General features: G+C 35.9%; 1 pseudogene; it reads left to right on the top strand.

Moving 5' to 3' along the window:
* The first annotated feature begins 1,787 nt into the window (after positions 1 to 1,787).
* On the top strand, positions 1,788 to 10,490 carry LOC149177452 (putative CCR4-associated factor 1 homolog 6 pseudogene; annotated as a pseudogene).
* The last annotated feature ends 1,234 nt before the right edge of the window (positions 10,491 to 11,724 follow it).

Below are 11,724 nucleotides of genomic sequence, written 5' to 3'. Positions count from 1 at the left end.
ACATCTAAAAAATCATTTAGAAAATTATTTGGAAGGTTTTTGGCGCATTAAAAAGTCCAAAAGGGAGAAATTTGTATGCAGAAGTCCCCCAAGGGCAAGTAAAGGTGGTTTTTTCCTGACCCACTAGGGAAATCTATATCTGATTATAACCACTAAACCCATCTAGAAATGAAAAGAACTCTTTTCCAGATAAGGTTTCAAGGAACCGATCTATAAATGGCAAATGGAAATGGTCCTTTTGAGTGTCTTTGTTAATTTCTCTGTAATATACACATATCCTCCACTTTCCATTATTTTTAGGAACAATAACAAGTGGAGATACCCATTGGATGTCGGAAATGGGATAAATGAAGTTGGAATTTAGAAGTTTTTGCAATTGTTCTTTTACTACTTATTTGAGTGTTGGGTTCATGCATCATTGTGGCTACCTAACTGGCTTGCAACCTTCTTTCAAGTAGATGTGGTGGGTACACAAGTTAGGGTGAATGCCTTTCATGTCTGTGTAATCCCACACACATGCCTTTTTATGTCTCTGTAATAGTTGTAACATCATCCTATTCTATTCCGGAGTTAGATTAAGATTAATATTTAAAAAATTTCCTGGCTCTATTTCAATTGGGGTTCTCTTGACATTAGGGGTGGTATCTTCTACCCCTAAATCATCAATAAAAGTAACAACAAGGGAATTGTTGATAAATCCATTGATAATATTATCCTTGGTTTCATTCTTAAAATATTGGGCTTTGCCAAGAGTGAGGAGTGGTTGAGAATGATCCGATTTAGGTTTAAATTCATCCCATAATATATTTTCCAAATACTTACTTGGTTTTGCAAGAGGATAAAGTTTGAGGTCCTTTGGGGCTTATCCATCTGAAATCGTCATGAATCCTGACCTACAACCTATGAATGCATCTGCAGAGGCCAACCAAGGCCTTCCCAATATCAGAGGATGTCCCCCCAGATTTGATTTGGTTTGCAAAATAAGTAAATCTACTAGATACCTCCAGGAATCCACTGTGATGACTATGTCCTCTACCACTCCTTCAGGTTTAACATGTGACCTATCTACTAGTTCTAGAATTGTAGGTGTTTGTCTCTGCCCTTGCAGTCCCACAATGGTGAAGATTTCCTTAGTCATTACATTGATTGTTGTCCCTAAATCAATTAATGTGTTTAGAATGGGCTTCCCATCAATATAAACAATGACTGTAGGATTCCTAGGGTTGTTGTATTTGGTCAGTCATTAGTTCCGACAATTTTCCCATGACATGGATGGTAACAGGATCTTTGGGCTTCCTTCCAGGTTTCTTAAAACATAGGTCTCTTAATGTTTTTTCATAGATGGGAGCATCCTTAATGGCTTTCATTAAGGGAATCCTTATGTGTATATTTTTTTAACTCCTTGAGTAAATCATATTCAGGCGATGGAATTATCATAGTTTCAGCTAGTCCTTGCGGATATGGAGGATCCTTGGTTACTATAACAATTGGATTGGTTCTTACAGATGGGTCAACATTATTTGAATCAGTTGTTACAAGTGTATCAATTTCGTCAAAATCCACAGGATCATCCCTAGTTGATTCACATTCTTATTTAGTAATGATAGGGGAGGTTTTTTGAGGTTACTACTTTTCCTGATCGAAGGTGGATCTCATTACATCTAACAGGGTTAGTGTAGTAAATCTAGAAAGAAGTCGGGGCTTCTATATTCTAAGTTGCCTTATTATTTGTGTTTGGGTTAGACTGTATAGGTAATTGGGGACATATGGGAGAGTAGTAGCAGATGATGAGAGAGGTGGAAGTTGCAATTGCTTCTGCATCGGTAACTCAGGAGGGATGGGGCCTAAAAAGTTTCCACTCCAATTCTGGGGCCAAGAATATAGCTGAGATGGAGGATACTGGAAAGGCAGAGAAGGAGACCATTGGTTCCATGGTGAAGGAAATTGATCCAGAGGACATTGAAAAGGTGGAGAAGGAGACCATTGGTTCCATGGTGAAGGAAATTGAGCTGGAGGAGTAGATTATTTCCATGTGAATTGTTGAGCATTATATACATTATTCCACAGATTGAAAGAAAAATCTTGAGACATACCTGGTGGTCATGGTTTCCAAGGCTTCCTGGACCCAATAAAGTAAGAAGACTGAACCTCCTCACTTAATTATTTGCGTGCTTCCTTCAGTCTTGGGATCTCTAGACAATAACCTATAGAATGCTCTAAGTCACAAACATTGTACAAGTTGATGCCATTGATTCTACATTCCTTCATGGAATGTTTCTCTTTACATTTTAGGTAGAACACAGCCAAGGCCTTGTCAGATTCATCTTGTGCCTTTTTCACTTGTGCTATCGTCAATTAGGCAGATAAGGTACTGACAAGATCAGTCTTAATATTTTCAAATAGGTTTCCAATCTCAACTCTAGTCACACCTCCATTTTCGTATTTTTGTATTTTAATTGAGGCATCTCATGCCATACTTCTTCCTCGTGACGCTCCTTGCGAACACCTTAATCAAATTTTTATTGTCTCATCATATGGCTCCTGAGATATATCTCTTTTTCCTAACAAGTTCAACATGTCAAGGCAGTCATCTCTCATTCCTCAGATGAATATTATTTTCAAAATATTTGGATCCAGATCGCTATGTTTGGACCTTTGTAAATTATAATGGAACCTCTCTACATAATATTCCAAGTTATTTTCTTCCTTCCGTGCCATTCAAAATATCTTCTCTCTTAGATTTATGGTTAGACAATAATCCTGGTATTTTGCCAAAAATATAGTCTTGATATCTCCCCATGTCCGGATAATGGTAGAACCTAGTCCCATAAACCATCTTAATGTTTCTCCTTTCAGAGTGGTAGGAAATAGTTTTAGCTTCTGAGCATATGAAGTGTAATCATAACTCCTGCAAAAAAAATCAAACTCAAACAAAAAAGTATCATGGTATTCTACAATCAATCCATGGAAAGACGGAAGGGCTAATAGAGTGATATTTTTCATGGGGGCTTCTCCCTTTATATCACTTATTGGAAATTCAAAAGTGGTAATAGTGGCATCTGTCCCATTATTGTTGTTGTTACCCCCCATTGGAAATTCTCTTGATTCTTGTTCTAGTGAGTATCCTTCTAAAGATTGTTCAGGTGAATGTTCTGTAGATAGAGACTCTTGTGATAATGGCTCAGATTGTTCTAGGACTGGTTGTTTTACTGCATTGCCTGAGTTTGGGTATTGAAAAGTAGAAGAATGTTCTTTCGATTTGGTTCTTGATGATTCCCACTGGTTTCCCCTTGTCCTTCTAGTTAAAAATCCTAGCCACTAGTTTCTCCATGTTGTTCCTAAGTTAAGCTTACAAATTCGGGAAGTTGTAGGCTAGTTTGAGGAAAATGGGGTCCTAAAATAGAGGAACCAGATACTCCTATTTTTGATGTAGAAGTAGTATTGTTTTGTGTGTCTATTTTTCTTACGTCTCTATGTGGTGTTGACTTCTCTCTCTATGCTTTTGAGATCAATTATTGGACAAATTCTTTTCTCCCTTGATCAATAATTTTCTTTTTATTTTTATGACTCCTTTTCCTTATAGATTTATTAGAGTTTCTAGATTTTCTTCTTCTTCACTCATATATCCTACACATGGATCCTATGTGTATTTGGTTTCACACCCTAAGTGTCTTAATTATTACAGTGGTGAGCCTGCTCAGGCATATTAGAGTGATGTGTAGGTTCTTACCCCTTGTCTTACAACCCATTGCCTGTAAAATTAAAGACATGCTATCAAAAGAAAATTAAAAAAATTGACACACCCTAAGTTTTCTAATTATTACAGTGGTGGGCCTACTCAGGTATATTAGAGCGATGTGCAGGTTCTTATGTCTCATCTTATCGCTCAATGCCTGTAAGATTAGAAATAATCTATCAAAAGTAAATTCAAAAGAAAGCGCTCATTGACTGTATCAATTAACAACTTTCCCTGGCAATGACGCCAAAATGTTTGGTCAATTTTATCAATTCCGCAATCATTAATTATCAACCAGGGTGAGTGTTTTTATTTGAAATGTGTATGTATTATCTGTGCTGATACATGTAATAGCCACGTAAAATAGAAAAGAAAAGATGTCATTAAACATGCTTGTACAAATTAAAATACTCTTACAGAATGGAAATACAGAAACTTGCAAGAATTAAAAAGCACACCACAGAGATGAAAACACTCGGAAAGGAAATAATAAACACCTCATAATGAATATAGGTGCACCATACACTATCAGCTAAAGATATAACAAGACTGAAATAACATGGAATTGATTAGTCCGTGTAACAACACACAATAAATCTGGAAGCAGAAGTATATCTATCCCACGATGAACATGTACAGTGATGATAAGAAATCAACATTTAAAACATGCAAGAAATAAATATCCTAACAAATTTGTGATCCCGGCTAAAGAGGAGGGCCTTTCCTCCCTAGCAGGGTGCAGGAAGAAAACGAAAACTAGTAAAAAGTTCAACGCAAAAATTACGATAACATCACCAGATATGGTTATATTCAAAATAGCTGAAGAGTACAAGATCAAATTTTTGTTATTGTCTTTGTTCTATTCGTCCCCTTTCACTTGAGACTAATATATTTTTATAAATTCTTTTCAGAGTCCCAAAATTAGTAAAACGAATCAGTCATGAGAATTTGCGATTCTCATGCTGATTAAGCTAACATAGATGATAAAAAAATATAAATTGTTACAAGTTGTTTCAATAAATATTTGTTGTGGTTACACCACTCTTGTTTAGACACAATTATAACTGCTTAGATCTTCTTAACTGTCCATATGGAATTACTTTATGCGGCCCTTGACATTTGTCATTAAAAATAATAACTACATTCTTGACAATTCATGGTGTAACAAAAGCTTCATGGTGTAACAACAACTCGAACTGTGTACAACAGAAAATGACAAACCCGAGGTGTAAAAACAACTTGAACCATGTAGCAAAAAGAAATAGCAACAACCATTCATCCATGGCTATCACTAGCTATGGCAATAACTAAAAGAAAAACATTATGAAGAACTCTTCCAGAGATACCCTAGTTAGTCATCCCAAAGAAAGCATCGTTTCATTCAATACTTAGCAGAAAATAACATAATAATACGTCAAAGAAAATATTTCTTCTTTATTAGAGGTAGTGACATTGTACTAGGGAGATTGTAGGTTCAAATGAGGGAAAATGGCTAAAAATGGGGGAAAGGACACCTGGAATATCCTTAAATATTTCACCCAACAAAACACAGGATAACCAGAAGAGTTATGCATATCAATAGAGGGAATTTAAGGAGTTTCATGTTGGGGAACATGTGTACTTACGCATCAAGCCCAAGAAGAGCTCCTTGAGGATTGGGTCATTTGTGAAGTTGGCACCTTGGTATTGCAAGCCTTTCAACATCCTTGAGAGGATTGGATCAATGACCTATAGACTTACACTACCTATGATAGTGAAAGTCCATGATGTTTTCCATGTGTCATTTCTTAAGAAGTATGTGAAAGATGTTGATCATGCGATTGACCGGTCTGTATTGCAAGTGGAACCAAAAGGATAATTCTAGACAAAACCTCAGTGCATGTTGAAGTGAAATATGCTCATGCTCTAAAACCGAGCAATCGAGCAAGTTAAAGTGCTGTTGAAGCACTTTGGGCCCAACGAAGCTACATGGGAGATGGTTGATTAGATGTAGGCTATGTATCCTTCATTATTTGCCAATGAAGGAAAATTATTTTTGGTATATGTATATATTCATGTATGGTTTTCATTGTAAATACTACAACGAGTTGTGTTATAAAGTTGCAATAAGCAGTATGGTTGTCATGTTGGTTTTGCTTTTTAGCAGGTGGCTGATTGTAAATACAACATCAAGCTAAGTTATAAAGCTCCATGGGTGGTATGTTTTTGTTTTTAGCAATCTTACTAGTTGTAGGTGTCATAGAACACCAAGGATGGTGTTCTCCTAAGGGGGAGGATTTTGTAACAACCACAGGTTAAAAGTTCATGTAATAGAGTTAATAAAGGAAAAAATAAGACCAAGGTCATGGGACACATATTCCAAGCTTAATGTTGGGAAAAAAATCCTAGTGGGTGTTCACTTGGTTTATTATGGTTAAGGGGAAAATGGAAAAGGCAATGGAAAAGGCTTTGAAAAGGAAAATAAGCGTTAATTGACATTTATTTATGAAAATAATGGAAAATAGGAGAAAAGGAAGGTGAAAGGTTGTAGGTCACATGTGAGGAGAAAATTGAAGGAAAATTAGAGGAAATTTAAGAAAATAGAGGCCTCAATAATAAAAAGGATTATGAGGGTCAATCCATAGCTTTTGCCAGTTCAGTTTCGGGGCTCTCTCTCTATTCTCTCTCTCACACAATCTTGGAAACTTAGAGCATTCTTGTAGCACTCTAGCATTGGATAAATGAAGGAAAAGGAAGGAAAATAAAGTAAATGGAAACAAGGATCAAGCATGGAAGAGTTGGATCAAGCAGCTACAACAACATTACTTGCAAGTATCAAGTTTCATGTATGATTTCCTTTCTAGTTTTTCCATGCACATTACATGCATGTGTGTATTTGGTTATCTTGTTGTTATTGGCATGGGTTTTTCTAGGTGTGGTAGTGGTTTTAGCTTTTCCTTTCCAAATCTGGATAGCCATGGTGTGATGGGGTTCTTTCATATGGTTTAGCTTTGGATTGTTGGATGGCTTTGGAATTGGGTGAGGTGGTCTCAGGAAAATTCCCAAGGGCCTACGCCTCCTTTGACCGGTAATAGTAGGATTGCAGTAAAGCTTGAGGGTGGAGACAAGAAATTTCCTTGAGGTATTGGTGAAGAAATTCAAATGCATCCAATATTTTTAGGTCTGAGTGATCCCTTGACCGGTTTTGGTGGGATTGTGGTAAAGCCCAATAGTGTATGTTTCTTATTTGGGCCTAGGAATCCCTTAACCGGTAATGGTGGGATTGTTGTAAAGTCTAGTTGTATAGATGAGGGTTTCAAACCTAGGAGTCCCTTGACTAGTTTTTGGTGGGACTACGGTAAAGCATGAGGAAGCCATTGTTTTTTTTTTGTGAGTCCCACATTCATGCTTGGAATATGGCACAAGGGTGATTGGTTGAAAGAAATATTTGGTTCAGTATAATCTATGGTTAGGTGGTACGAGGAAGTCATTGAGTTGGTTGGATTTTTCATATGTTAATAAGATCTCTTTTCCTCTTGTATTTCATGAGTAAATTTACTTGTAATGATGTGACTTTGATGGTTGTTCTATCATTGTTATTATTATGGTTATATGTCGGTTATAAGCATGGATTTATGATAGACTCTAGCTATGGTTATTATCATGTTTTGATTGATAAATGATTGGTTATTGAATGCATGACCTAACAAATGTTATTACGACTATTATGAGAGGGCATCAGACCTTCTTGATGATTATCATATAAGTATGAGAACCTTATGTTCAGACATGCATTTATGACCTATAAATTATATGTTTACAATGTGTTTGAAGAAATGTCTATCATGTTTAGGCCTGGTTAGGTCAAGTGCTTAACTAATTTTTGTATTTTCTTTGTATCGATGTATTTTAACATTATGGAAAGTCTCATTAAGTTCTGGGTAGAGGTCTAGATCTTAGCCCTGAAAAAGTGGCTCAGAATCCGGCGTCGCATGCACATAATTGGGAATTCTAGATTGTAGTCGCTAGGAGGTAGGGTTATCCATGTAACTGGAGGGTTACAGTTGCTGGCTTGCCTTGTTATGCAATGGAATGGGGGTACAAAACACTCAGAAGGTAAGTTAGCTCAGGGTTATGGGACTTGGAGTGGTTGTTTTTCTCCTGGGGGGTTTGTAGCTCCTAATGAAGGTCAGTAAAGTTTGGGTTTGTCGATTGCACTTCCTTAACTATACTTAGGAGGTTGAATCATGTCATAGTAGCCCTCATTTCATGTTTACCCTTGCAGATCGGTGAAAGTGGGTTGAGTCATGTCATGGTAACTCTTTGTCACATATTTAGCCATGTGGATTGGTAAACTTGGGTAAGTGTGGGAGAAGGTGGTTACAATTTCAATAATGGAAAAGGGATGAAATCCCTTGTTTCCATTGAGTGAGGGGTGAACTCCACAAAAAATTTAATAAAATAAACATTTGTTGGTTTTTCCCTTCAAGTTTCAAGGGTAATATCAGTGTCCATTTTTGTGTTTTCCTATTCGTTTATCTTGATGATACTGCTACCTTTCATGACGTTGGAAATTACATCATTTAATGTATTATTAACAAGCTCCCATTAATTGAACAATGTTAATGATGCAAGTGATATATACTTGGAACTTATTGAGAGGGGGTGTGAATCAATAATTTTGTCTTTTCAATTATTTAATGCAGCTTACTTTCCTTTCTCAGGTATTTTATTTTGCAACTAATGGTTTATGTATGAGTTCAACTTTTAATTGTTCCTTTTGCAGTTATCAAAGAGATATTTTAACAGAATTAAAAAGAATTCACACAAGAGATACATTCAACACATGAAGACACCAGATATAATCGTGAAAACATGGATTTGGGTTACACTTTTTGGTAATAGAGGGAATGTTTAGGTGGAAAAAAATATGGATCGATCTAGAAATTCAAGTGCTTGATCGAGCCTTTTTTTGAGCCCTTGATTGAGCTCCTTAGGTGCTAAAAAAATGGCTTGATCAAGCCATTTTTTTATTACATATACCATCGCATTCTGCACATACCATTTGCACAGACTGTTAGCCATTTGAGAGCTTGATCGAGAGTGTTTAGGTAGCTCAACTGAGAGTATTGGAGCTTGATCGAGTAATTGAAGCATCGAGTGTTTAAACCAATATCACCAATGACCTTGCCAACATACCAGAGGTTCAAACAAAGGTAAGTATTCTATCTTTTTTGTCTTTTTTATTTAATTTTTTTTGCAAAATTAAAAAAATTAATTTACAAAAACAAGCAACCATACCAAAACCATTAATACCATAAAAAAAACCCTTCAAAACAAAGAAAATCACAAAACCAACCTAGAAAACCACAAAATACCATAAACAAACTATAATTTAGGTTTTAAAGTTTTTTCTTACTTGCAATGTTTTGTTTATTAAATATATATTTTCTAATTTTGAATGGTAAAAATGTTTTTTTCTAATTATTTAAGGTTTTAAAGGATTTCTTTAGGAATTTATGAAATAAATTTTCATTTTTTTTTTCCTTTTTTGTTATTTAAAATGTATTTTAAATTTCTGACAAATTTGACCAAAAATATACCCCAAAAAACTCCATAATAGAAAAAAAATAAACTATAACCAATAAATAAGTAAACTAGGAGCTTAAGATCTATATGATGAATATGGTTTCTCATGGTGAACCTCTATTTATAAAATAAGAAATTTTGTTTTATTTTATTATTTTAAATTTAAATTAATTTATATTTCAAATATTTTTTTAATTACGCCAACAGGAGTTTTTGTCTCGAAAATGGTCAAGCAAACCATTGTCTACCCTTTTACTCTGCTCTGCCTGATCATTTAAAATATTTTTAACCATTGATTAGGCCGATACATAGACTCCATCACCACATATTCGCATATCAGGGCTTCAGTTTTCCCATTTTCTTGTTGTGGGTATCTGATGAGACTAGTTTATCTGCATATCAGGGGTTCAATTTTTCCATTTTCTTGTTGTGGGCATCCGTCAAGTTTGGTTTATCATTTAGCTCGATGATTTTTGTTTGTTTACTCATGGCCAATGCATCTTCCTTTACTTATTGCGCATCATTTTATTTTGTTAATTTCAGAGGTTGTAGGGATGAGTCCCACAACGTACATTCATAACAATTTTCTCTCTATGTTGGGGATTTGGAGTTCTGAGCCGAGAAGAGTAGGGTTTTGGGTTACATATCAACAACTCAGAAGGGCGCTCTTCACATACGTGAGGTATGGGAAGATAACCTTGAAGATGAATTTGATTTAATTTGTGAAATAACTGATGATTTACCTTATCTAGCCATGGACACAAAGTTCATTGGTGTTGTAGTTAGACCCATGGGGGTTTTTATAAATAGTCTAAAGTTCCATTAACAAATGCTCGGAACCAATGTGGATCTCTTGAAATTGATTCAACTGGGCCTCACATTCTAGGATGAAGATGGAAATTTTTGCACATGTGGGACGTATGAGCACTGTGTCTAGAAATTCAATTTCAGGGAATTCAACATCAATGTTGATGTCTATGCATAGGATTCCATTGAGTTGTTGAAACAAAGTGGGATATATTTCAAGAAGAATGAGAAGAAGGGTATCAATTCACATCATTTGAGCGAGCTTCTCATGTCATCGGGCATTGTGTTGAATGAAAATGTGCATTGGATTACCTTCCATAGTGGATATGACTTTGGGTGCCTATTGAAATTGCTGACATGCCAGAACCAACCCCCCTAAAAAATAGTCTTCGCAAGATTATGAATCAATTCGAATTGACAATGCCTACACCCAATTTTAGTACCAATGTCCCGATGGATAGCATGGTCAGCTCAGATATCCTCAATGATGCTAGCAAAAGTGTGGTCAGAATCACTGGCAAGCTCGAATCAATAAGCACCCTTGCCACTAACTTTCCTTGACAGTAGCCATCATACTTCTGTACTCGGTAAATATTTACAGCCCCTGTACCCTTGTCCTCCATGAGACTTTGTAGTTGAGAGGGAAGTTGAGATAGACAGAAGAAGTATAAATAGTCCAACATATTCATTGCTAAAAATTTTAGGGCATAGATTTCTATGTCCATTGCCATTCTTCCGATATGGTGTTTTTGTTTATTCTATGTCATGGCAGAGCTTTGGGGTAGCGTGGTGGTAGTGGTGTATGTATCTCAAGGAACAATAACCCTCTATCCTTTTTCTAGCTTTTTTTTTTGTTAAGGCACTGGTTTGTTGTATTGTAAAAATTCCAGGGAATCACAGAAGGCCAGGGGCCAAAAAGTATGAGTATCTATAATGTCTTCTACTGCAAATTATTCTCTGTTGAAGATGTCATGCACACATTTTAAATCTCACATGATTTACCTTGTTTATTTATCTAAATTGTTATACCTATGTCGCACACTCTAAAATATGTTGAACATTACCTTGATCTATTTATTCTAAGTGAGGAGTTTGGAGCAGACCTCTAAACTCCCAATGCAACAACTTTTTGGCTCCTATCTTCTTGTGCAATGTGGCAGCAAGGGATTGACTCACCTCTTTGATTCCTTGTAAGTGGTTAGAGTCTTAGTGACTTGGATGTTGAGGTACTGTAGTTGAGGGGTTCATTGATATGGGTCAAGAGGCCACACATCCTTGAAGAATTTGTGCTTCTTATGTTCTTCTTTTCTGAAGGATTTCCATGAATAGGATTGTTTGCTCAGAGCTAATTTCAAATATGTCAAATTTAGATGGTCCCCATCATTGTAAATGCATCACATCCTATATATTAATTTAAATTGATAGATCCTTGAAATACTAGTGTCTTCCAAACAATATTAGTTTACGAACTTCAACTCGTTCCTCTGTGCTTGCATTGCCTGCTTGTAATGGATTGACCTTGAAGTATTGATAGCATGAGAGGCCCTTTTACAACTTCAATTTTATAGGTGCACAATAGAGGTTATTAGAACATAAATAAGGAAATTTAAAAG

Source organism: Pinus tabuliformis, chromosome 4_1, assembly GCF_031772625.1.
Source record: "Pinus tabuliformis cultivar Carrire ecotype Pingquan chromosome 4_1, CPIR1, whole genome shotgun sequence".
NCBI lineage: Eukaryota > Viridiplantae > Streptophyta > Pinopsida > Pinales > Pinaceae > Pinus > Pinus tabuliformis.
Note: the sequence above shows the minus strand (reverse complement) of the source record. Positions and strands in the feature narration are given on the sequence as shown.